Source organism: Mizuhopecten yessoensis, unplaced genomic scaffold (assembly GCF_002113885.1).
Source record: "Mizuhopecten yessoensis strain PY_sf001 unplaced genomic scaffold, ASM211388v2 scaffold7205, whole genome shotgun sequence".
In the NCBI taxonomy this organism is placed as follows: domain Eukaryota; kingdom Metazoa; phylum Mollusca; class Bivalvia; order Pectinida; family Pectinidae; genus Mizuhopecten; species Mizuhopecten yessoensis.
Genome location: NW_018406933.1, coordinates 326,744 through 338,517, shown reverse-complemented (window position 1 = coordinate 338,517; position 11,774 = coordinate 326,744). Strand labels below are relative to the sequence as shown.

Sequence of the window (11,774 nt, the reverse complement as noted above, 5' to 3'; positions counted from 1 at the left end):
GTGTCAAAACAAAAACACGCGAATAAGTGCGGTAAGTAGTCAACATTATACATAGAGGGAGTGAACATATGCTAGCACAGTGTTGTGTTCCTTTGGGCTTTGAACCAATAGACTAAGGATTTATTTTAGAGGAGGAGTATGATAAATCAGCTTTTACGGAAGTGGTGATTATAGGTGAAATAATCACTGAAAATGAACGAATGATATCATTCCTCTGATTTGCATTGTGCTGATTTGTTTTTAAAGTTAAACAGTCGCAGAACAATTAGTTTTATACAGTCAATTGTTAGCAGGCGAAATTAGAAACACTACCAACGATTTGAACAATTTACGGTGTTAATTACTATTCACGTGCGCTCGCGCCAAAGACCCGCGCGTCTGCTGTACTCCTGTAGCGACTCCACCAAAGACAAAAGTTAAATGGAATCATTAGGCAGATGTGTAGAAGAGTCTGCATCACATTGCTGCTTGTAAACTGTTTGAGATCTTACGTAAGTTAAGCGTTTGAGTGATGGGAACTATCGAGTAGCCTGCTACTTGCCTGGTGATTAACGGCAGAGCGGTCGTTAGTTTATTAATCTCACTTAGGAAAGTGGGCTATTTCCCTGTGTGGTAAGATTCCCTACACAACGTTTTACTGACGTGGATTCCGAGTAGTTTTATTGCGGGTACGTATATATACTTATTGAGGCCACGTGTACGGTCTGGTAGTAATAGAATGTTTATTCTTTTGATCTGTATGTTATATAATGTTTACATATTTTAATAATTATTGTGATGGTATATTTATGAGATTTTTTCTTTATTTGTGATATCGGTGAAGGTTAACGCTACATAAGTACATCTCTTTACACTGCCACCATTTGTCCAGATTAATATCGACGTTATAAGGAGGTCTGGCGTTATAACGAAAATATGGTGAGGGATTGTCATAACGAAAACATGGTAAGGAATTGTTATAACAAAAACATGGTAAGGAATCCTTATAACGAAAATATGGTGAGGGATTGACATAACGAAAATAAGGTAAGGAATTGTTATAACAAAAACATGGTAAGGAATCCTTATAACGAAAATATGGTAAGGAATTGTTATAACGAAAACATGGTTAGGAATTGTTATAGCGAAAATATGGTAAGGAATTGTTATAACGAAAATATGGTAAGGAGTTGTTATAACGAAAATATGGTAAGAAATTGTTATAAGTATTTATGGTAAGGAAATGTTATAACGAAAATATGGTAACGAATTGTTATAACGAAAATATGGTAAGGAATTGTAATAACGAAAATATGGTAAGAAATTGTTATAACGAAAATATGGTAAGGAGTTGTTATGACGAAAATATGGTAAGGAATTGTCATAACGAAAATATGGTAAGGAATTGTTATAACGAAAATATGGTAAGGAATTGTAATAACAAAAATATGGTTAGGAATTGTTATAACGAAAATATGATTAGGAATTGTCAAAACGAAAATATGGTAAGGAATTGTTATAACGAAAATATGATTAGGAATTATTATAACGAAAATATGGTAAGGAATTGTTATAGCGAAACTATGATTAGGAATTATTATAACGAAAATATGATAAGGAATTGTTAAAACGAAAATATTGTAAGGAATTGTAATAACAAAAATATGGTTAGGAATTGTTATAACGAAAATATGATTAGGAATTGTCAAAACGAAAATATGGTAAGGAATTGTTATAACGAAAATATGATTAGGAATTATCATAACGAAAATATGGTAAGGAATTGTTATAGCGAAACTATATTAAGGAATTGTTATAACAAAAGTATGGTAAGGAATTGTTATAACGAACATATGGTAAAACATTGTTTTAAAGAAAATATGGTAAAACATTGTTTTAACGAAAATATGGTAAGTATTGTTATAACAAAAATATGGTAAGGAATTGTTATAACAAAAATATGGTAAGGAATTGTTATAACGAAAATAGGATTAGGAATTGTTAAAACGAAAATATGGTAAGGAATTGTTATAACAAAATTATGATTAGGAATTGTTTTAACGAAAATATTGTAAGGAATTGTTATAACAAAAATATGATTAGGAATTATTATAACGAAAATATGGCAAGGAACTGTTATAACGAAACTATATTAAGGAATTGTTATAACGAAAATATAGTAAGGAATTGTTATAACGAAAGTATGGTAAGGAATAGTTATAACGAAAATATGGTAAAACATTGTTTTAACGAAAATATGGTAAGGAATTGTTTTAACAAAAACATGGTAAGGAATTGTTATAGCGAAAACATGGTAAAACATTGTTTTAAAGAAAATATGGTAAAACATTGTTTTAACGACAATATGGTAAGGAATTGTTATAACAAAATTATGGTAAGGAATTGTTATAACGAAACTATATTAAGGAATTGTTATAACGAAAGTATGGTAAGGAATTGTTATAACAAAAGTATGATAAGGAATTGTTATAACGAAAATATGATAAGGAATTGTTATAACGAAAGTATGGTAATGAATTTTTGAAAAGAAAATATGGTAAGGAATTGTTTTAACAAAAGTATGATAAGGAATTGTTATAACAAAAATATGGTAATGAATTTTTAAAAAGAAAATATGGTAAGGAATTTTTATAACAAAAACAGGGTAAGGAATTGTTTAAGAAAATGAATGAAAGAAAATCTTGAAATATTTTGGCGGTAAGCGAGGTGGCGGATGAGGCGAATGGCATTATATCGAAGTATACACAACACATGTAGATACACAATGTATGCTGTTATGTACATTCTTACTTTGTCAATGTAACTTTAAAATATCAAACGCACTGTTTAGTTTGATATTTGCTCTTGATTTGGCCCCAGGTCAACTTATATCTGCGTATTTTGATATACTTGTCGAGTGTCGCGACTTCCTTGTTTTTTCAAGTGTCAAATTACTTAACTTTACCATTACAGAATAGTACACCAACTGTTCACGTTCTACAGACAAGTTTTAATATTTCCTTCAGTGACACTATTCCTTAATCAGTTTTGCAATAGCAGTAGTATATATCTACAAGCCAGCCGAAATGAACATTTTTAGATATGATATTAAAGTTTCTTCGTTTTGTGTAATATTGGCATACTTGTCAAAAGGCCCGCATTGCCTCAAAAGAGTGACAAATGAATTAGTTCGCAATGTCGCCTTTAAATTATATTTTAACGCGAATATATATTAGATGATATCATATTAATTATTTTTCATTGAATTCTATAATGAAAAATGTATAGTCTATGCCAAGTACTATTGGACCGATTACAAATAAGCCTGACATCAACTAATCCGTATATATATATATATATACAAAATGACCAGCATGGTAAGAACAAGTACACAAAGCTTTATACAAGCAAAGTGTGGCGTCAAGGATTGAATTGAAGGCAATCGACCTTGTTCTTTTTTCCCGGAACTCCCTCTTTCATTTTCTCTTCCGTTTCTTTCTTTACTCTGACATACCGTTTCGTCTCACATTTCTCCCAGCTTGTCGTCTAATTCCCATAAATTACCGTAATGTATGTCTCTCTGCACCTCTCATTTACTTCTTCTGTTCCTTATTACTTCAATTTTTCTCCCCTCTTCGGCTCCTCTACTCTTCTGTTTCTGCTACCCTCCTCCTTTATGATCTTGTCCTTTACTCCCGCTTCCATCTTCCCTCCCACCTTCCCCTTTCCGTTCCCTCCCTTCCCCTCAAGCCCCTTCCGTTTTCACCGAATTCAGCCCAATACTCGCCTGGTATCATTACTTACTTCCAAAAATCTCCTCCCAACGTCCCCTCCCCCGCCCCCGCTGTTTCATATAGACCACCAATTAAGTATTTTGATTCCGACGTCAATGTTTCGACATCCGTTATCATAGTGTAAATGGACGCAACGTATATATACATACAGACACGCGGTACCGATAGCGATACCATCCAACTTTATGTCTGCTTTGAGCGGTTAATGAACTAAAGTGTTACTAGAGTAATGAGACGTAATGCGTGCACGCGAGAGGTGAACATACAGCGCGTGCAGGGGTCACAACGTAGGGAAACTTTGCGGTTGTTGATCTTATACAGTGATACAAGCTATCTGTCAAGTTGTAGTTTGGGACGATGTATCATGCATGTAGTCGATAAAACCATTGTACACATACTAATCATATTATCATTTGTAGACGCTTTTAGACAGGTCAATTAGTTTATCGACCTTTTTAGCCTTTCCTATACAAAATCATATTATTTTTGTTCGCATTGTGTGTTTAGCATTATGACTGAAGACCTGTATGAGGTATTTCATATATTGTTTAAAGTAAAACCTCGTTATTCTGCCATCATTTGAACGTTTGGCATTCTAAATTTCGTGAATATAATGACAGATTGAATCATAATGAATATTGAATTACCCTTTAGAAATGATAGAGTACAAGGATGTGTTAAAGTATTGGGTTAATTCCTTCTTGGAAATCCATACCGGCTCAGAATAACACATACTCTATAAATAGCATCAGTGAACATAGGACTTGTACTCATTGATTTATCGAAAAAGACAAACAAATAATGCAATCTCATTAAAATTTAGCCATCATTCAAAATGAGTCGACTGGAATTTACAAAGACTGTAGAGATTCATATTTTATGTAAAATAACCATTTCAATAGACACACAGATGTTAAACCCAAAGGTAGGTTGATTAAGGCAAATTTATTTTATTGATTCATTATTCAAAATGAGTCGACTGGAATTTACAAAGACTGTAGAGATTCATATTTCATGCAAAATGTAATAATTTCTACCTCTTTTACCGTTAGCGTATTTCAAGGTTTCCTTCTTCATAATTTAAGCATTTTTTTCTTTACTCATCGTTATATCGACAAACCTCGGTATATCGACAAACCTCGTTATATTGGCAATCCTCGTTATAACACCAACAATGGCAGTATAACGAGGTTCCATTGTATACATTGGAATAATAACACAACTGATTTTGACGATGACTCATGTCCTAAAATCATACTTTCAACTAACGCTACGAACTGGATGCGGAATTAACAGACAGGACACATAAAACACATTCCCCAAAAAATAAAGGAAATCAACTGAATTGCAGTAAATCAAATATAAAGAGGCATAAAACCTGACATGATTTAGACTGGTATCTTAATTTTTCAGTAACAATTCTGTTACTTAACTTAAATTAGTGTCTAGCTCTGTTTTGATTTCCTTCCATGCTTGTCCTGATATCTGTCTTTATCTTTTCTTTTCTTCTTTCTCTTTTTTTATTTTCTTACCAGCTTCTTTTTCTTTCCTTTTATCCTTCCTTCTTCCTTAAAGCAATACAGTGTGATATTAAATGAAATAATACCTATCCATATGCAGTCTTTAGTGATACAAATTTCGTTTTGCATAATTTGTATGGCATGAGTGGTGATATGAAAGATGATTGGTGACAAATAGGTTAGTGTATGATCTGAGTAAATTACTGCTCCATTATTAATGTCACTGTATTAAAAAATATCTTTTGAAAATAAAAAAAAATATAAAAAGAAGGATAATAAACAATCTGCTGGAAAAATAAAAATATAAAGAAGCTACAACATTTTAGAAACTCGATAAAATGTCCCTCGTTTCGTTTTTCACCTCGCTTACCGCCATCTTCTATTACGGTCCTCTTTTCCTTTTTATCTAAACACGTCTTTTTATAAATATCAACGATGTGATGTAGACCCCTTTAAAACGTCAAACTTTTGCTGGACAAGACAGAATAACGAAGTCCCGCTGTATATTTATCTATACAATAATGATACAAAAGTTTGAGGTTCTTATACACTGCTTCATCACAACCTAGTTCGTAGGTCGTCTCAAAGCGGTTCGAACATTATTATCCGTGGTTATAGGGCCTTTGCAACCAGCCAATATCTTTCTCAACTCCCTGCGGAGCATACAGCTCACAGCTAGCATTCAACAATGCCCAACCACGTATACTCATTTAGAGCCGAGTAGACTGGAACGAACGGAGTAAAGTATCTTGCTCAAAGATAAACACAGTGACGCGAGTCGAACTCGTAACCCTTCGGTCACGAGCCCGGCGTCATACCACTAGACTACCGTGCCTCCTAAATGTTTTACTTTAACATGTAGCAAACACTCTCGCCTGACATCTCTAGTCTCGTAACCCCTAACAGATCTCACTAGTTCTGATTCAGAGTTGATACAAACTGCCGGATTTATCTTTCCCAGATTAAATAACAAAAACATTGTCATAAAACACAGAGAAATAACGGCAATCGCCATGGTAACAAGCGTTCTACGTCACGCGTTTATGACACTCTAAGTGATGACGAGAAGTGCCACTTAGTCCACGCGGAGATAACGCGGGCACTGGCGATATATGTAACACTGCACGTGCTATGATTGCAGTTCGTTGCAAATGCCGTTAAGGACAAGATCATAAAATGCAACATTTGTATTCCCGGTCGAAGTAGTTTTCCTTCTAAAGACGTTCCGTTTCCTACATTGCAGCATACATTTCAAAATTGACCTTCGAGTTCAATTTCATGTTTATCTATATAGTTTGTTTGTTTCTTTTTTTCCCCATCCCGTTGATCAATAGAAAGATGTGATTTCTTCATTATTTTTCTTTGTGTAAATTTCTCTCTCTTGTGTTTTTCCTTTTTTTTCTCTAACATATTTTTTTGTGAATTGGATCTATGGTTTGGGTTTTTGTCAATCATATTATTTTCCGAAGTGTTTGTCGTTCGGGGAGTTTTTTGTTTTCAATCCTAGTTTTTTCCTCAGCTTAGCCTGCAGAAATATACTTTGATGAGGTTTGTTAGAGCCTCGATAGCGTAAATCAATTGGCGGTGGCTGTCGTCTCCCTGGTTGCATTTTTGTACAAGGCTTGATAAGCTTAACGCAAAATTAATGCAAACTTGTAATCTGTTATATTAAAATATAGATAGAAATTCAAAGGTAAGCTTTGATATATATAGGGAATCTGAGTTCAGTATCTGCAGACAGAAATCACAATGTATGAATAGATTTTCAGTAAGATTAGAAATAGCCTACTAAAAATCACATAAACCAATCGTAAAGCTAACAATGCTATTATCATCCAGGCCCTGATTTTACATTTCATTTCTTACTCTATTTTGTTGTGATCAGTTTACATCAAGTCTACTACATGCGTTTTGAATTAATTGAAATAATTAATTCGGATATATCGATCCTTATCGCGATTCGGTTTCGCGTATTATATCAACCTTCAACATCCATTGGCTGTTTACGACTTCCCTTCTTGTATCGTGTGCCAACATGGATTTTATCAGTAATTCCGGATATATTTATCGTTGCTACGGTTTCCTATATTACTATCGACCATATCAGATCTGTTGCAAATATTGGTAATTTGATAACCTTCTCGCAATCAAATATTCCCCGCCATATAATTAATTAAAATGAATCACCATGTACAATTATCTTCTTGAAAGCACTACCACAACAAATCCGGCACCGTTTGTATTAGGCGAGCATTACTATTCTTGTCGAGAAATTAACCCGGCTATCACAGCATACGGGGATTTTATTAGATAATACGCCATAACGTAACCGATAAAAAGATTAGAATAACCGATAAAAAGAATAAACTAACCGATAAAAGCGTCGAACCGAACAATTTCTTTGGCTAAGTACACATGTACTCAACGTACTTGGTAGACAGAATCTTAGTTTTGAAAATTCGCCCGTGTATTAAAGGAAAACATTGTGTGATACCTAAAACAAGAACAACCTGATTTCGAGCTATATATCTGAAAGGGAAGAAAGATAAGTGTTGGTGAAATAGAACGAATTGCACTAGAGTTCGGACGAATTTTTGCACGGAAAAGAATGTTAGATAAAAAGGAGTAAGGTGTAAGCGTATTGCCCAGTGTTATCGCAGCACGGGAGATATATAGACTTCCCCGTGATACGGAACCTACATCTGTTATGACACTGCACGTGTTTACGCACGCGTAAACTAAAAGCTATGCAGCCATTTAGATTTATTCTGTGTGGTAGACAGCGGAGAAATCGTTATTAGGTCAGTTTGGAATACATAGATATTTTAGATATATAGGCACAAATTCCAAAAGGACTGTTATTGGGTATGTAAACCCATGCAGATACATTCATAGCTACACGATTAATGTCAATTGTTGCATTAATTTGAAAAACTAAAATTAGAATCTTAGGTACCACATGGCAGAAAGAAAGAAACCAAAAATACAAACACCGTACGATATCAAATTTGACAATTAAAATATTTGTTGTTGCCTTTTATTTTTTAATCTGTTCTGACACAAATTTTATCAGACGTACTTGATTTGCTTTATTCTAGTATTTCGGTTTTGACCCCTTAGAAAACACATCTTGATTTTATCCAAACACGTCTATTAACCGAAATTCTGACTTCGCTTATTATCATGAACTGATTCACAGACGTTAAAAACTGTTTTTATTTGATATTTCGCGTTTTTTATAAGGATCCAATAAGTCAGACTATCAATGTCACATGTAACCCTGTATATGTAATCGGAAACTTTATGTTGGCTTGAGAAAAGGAGATCTTATTCTTATGGAAATAGAAAGTGTAAAAAATCCTGTAGTAACAAGGAATAATAAAAGTTGTATATAAAAACAAAAGTATTATTCTGTAACTGATAATATTGTTATAAAAAGTAGAGTCAACACAGATTGAGGGGCCACCCAAATAAGGAAGAATTGAAAGATGTCCATTTAATGAAATGACTTCCTAATTGAGTAACATATTGATAAACTGATTTGCAGTATTTTAAGAGAACGAACTGTTTGAAGGCGTTGTTCTTACGAACACATTTGACATGATATCGAAATCCAATCCGGTCGGCCGTGAAGTCTATAGCATTTGATTGAGCTGTAATGTTTCGTGAAGTCTATAGTGTTTGACAGCTGTAATGTGTCGTGAAGTCTATAGTGTTTGACAGCTGTAATGTTTCGTGAAGTCTATAGTGTTTGACAGCTGTAATGTTTCGTGATGTCTATAGTGTTTGACAGCTGTAATGTGTCGTGAAGTCTATATTGTTTGACAGCTGTAATGTGTCGTCAAGTCTATAGTGTTTGACAGCTGTAATGTGCCGTGAAGTCTATAGGGTTTGAGAGCTGTAATGTGTCGTCGAGTCTATAGTGTTTGACAACTGTAACGTGTCGTGAAGTCAATAGTGTTTGACAGCTGCAATGTGTCGTCAAGTCTATAGTGTTTGCCAGCTGTAATGTGTCGTGGATGTCTATAGTGTTTGACAACTGTAACGTGTCGTGAAGACTATAGTGTTTGACAGCTGGAATGTCTCGTCAAGTCTATAGTGTTTAACAGCTGTAATGTTTCGTGATGTCTATTGTGTTTGACAGCTGTAACGTGTCGTGAAGTCAATAGTGTTTGACAGCTGGAATGTCTCGTCAAGTCTATAGTGTTTAACAGCTGTAATGTGTCGTCAAGTCTATAATGTCTATAGTGTTTGACAACTGTAACGTGTCGTGAAGTCAATAGTGTTTGACAGCTGGAATGTCTCGTCAAGTCTATAGTGTTTGCCCGCTGCAATGTGTCGTGCAGTCTATAGTGTTTGACCGCTGTAATGTGTCGTGATGTCTATCGTGTTTGACAGCTGTAAGGTGTCGTGAAGTCTATAGGGTCTGACAGCTGCAATGTTTCGTGAAGTCTATAGTGGTTGACAGCTGTAATGTGCCGTTAAGTCTATAGTGTTTGTCAGCTGTAATGTTTCGTGATGTCTCTAGTGTTTGACAGCTGTAAGGTGTCGTGAAGTCTATAGTGGTTGACAGCTGTAATGTGCCGTCAAGTCTATAGTGTTTGAGAGCTGTAATGTGTCGTCAAGTCTATAGTGTTTAACAGCTGTAATGTTTCGTGATGTCTATAGTGTTTGACAGCTGTAATGTGTTGTGAAGTCTATAGCATTTGATTGAGCTGTAATGTGTCGTGATGTCTATAGTGTTTGACAGCTGTAATGTGTCGTGAAGTCTATAGTGTTTGACAGCTGTAATGTGTCGTCAAGTCTATAGTGTTTGACAGCTGTAATGTGTCGTGAAGTCTTTATCGTTTGATTGAGCTGTAATGTGTCGTGAAGTCTATAGCATTTGATTGAGATGTACTGTGCCGTGAAGTCTATAGTGTTTGACAGCTGTAACGTGTCGTGAAGTCTATAGTGTTTGACAGCTGTAATGTGTCGTGATGTCTATAGTGTTTGACAGCTGTAATGTGTCGTCAAGTCTATAGTGTTTGACAGCCCTAATGTGTCGTGAAGTCTATAACATTTGATTGAGCTGTAATGTGTCGTGAAGTCTATAGTGTTTGACAGCTGTAACGTGTCGTGAAGTCTATAGTGTTTGACAGCTGTAATGTGTCGTCAAGTCTATAGTGTTTGACAGCTATAACGTGTCGTCACGTCTATAGCATTTGATTGAGCTGTAATGTGTCGTGAAGTCTATAGGGTTTGACAGCTGTAATGTGTTCTATAGCATTTGTTTGAGCTGTAATGTTTCGTGATGTCTATAGTGTTTGACAGCTCTAATGTGTCGTGAAGTCTATTGTGTTTGACAGCTGTAATGAGTCGTGATGTCTATATTGTCTGACAGCTGTAATGTGTCGGGATGTGTGGATTCTTTGACAGCTGTAATGTGTTCTATAGCATTTGTTTGAGCTGTAATGTGTCGTGATGTATATATTGTTTGACAGCTGTAGTGTGTCGTGAAGTCTATAGAGTTTGACAGCTGTAAAGTGTCGTGAAGTCTATAGTGCTTGACAGCTGTAATGTGTCGGGATGTGTGGATTCTTTGACAGCTGTAATGTGTCGTGCTGTCTATATTGTTTGACAGCGGTAATGTGTCGTCAAGTCTATAGGGGTTGACAGCTATAACGTGTCGTAACGTCTATAGCATTTGATTCAGCTGTAATGTGTCGTGAAGTGTATAGTGTTTGATTGAGCTGTAACGTGTCGTGAAGTCTGTAGTGTTTGACAGCTGTAATGAGTCGTGATGTCTATATTGTCTGACAGCTGTAATGTGTCGGCAAGTCTATAGTGTTTGACAACTGTAACGTGTCGTGAAGTCTATAGTATTTGATTGAGCTGTAATGTGTCATGAAGTCTATAGTGTTTGATTGCTGTAATGTGTCGTCAAGTCTATAGGGGTTGACAGCTATAACGTGTCGTCACGACTATAGCATTTGATTGAGCCGTAATGTGTCGTGAAGTCTATTGTGTTTGACAGCTGTAATGTATCGTGATGTCTATATTGTTTGTCAGCTGTAATGTGTCGTCAAGTCTCTAGTGTTTGATTAAGCTGTAACGTGTCGTGAATTCTATAGTGTTTGACAGCTGTGATGTGTCGTGAAGTCTATAGTGTTTGACAGCTGTAACGTGTCGTGATGTCTAAAGTGTTTGACAGCTGTAATGTGTCGTGATGTCTATATTGTTTGACAGCTGTAATGTGTCGTGATGGTGTCGTCAAGTCTATAGTGTTTGTTTGAGCTGTAATGTGTCGTGATGTCTATAGCATTTGATTGAGATGTAATGTGTCGTGAGGTCTATATCATCTGATTGAGCTGTAATGTGTCGGGAAGTCTATAGTGTTTGACAGCTATAACGTGTCGTCACGTCTATAGCATTTGATTGAGCTGTAATGTGTCGTGATGGTGTCGTCAAGTCTATAGTGTTTGTTTGAGCTGTAATGTGT

At 35.3% G+C, this 11,774-nt stretch overlaps 1 protein-coding gene across 1 annotated transcript in view; it reads left to right on the top strand.

Moving 5' to 3' along the window:
- The first annotated feature begins 639 nt into the window (after positions 1-639).
- Positions 640-11,774, top strand: part of LOC110453250 (glutamyl aminopeptidase-like) — a 105,273-nt gene continuing 94,138 nt past the window's right edge. The window contains exon 1 of the mRNA XM_021502120.1: positions 640-668. The gene's annotated coding sequence lies outside the window, so the exon portion shown is untranslated. The remainder of the gene's footprint in view (positions 669-11,774) is intronic.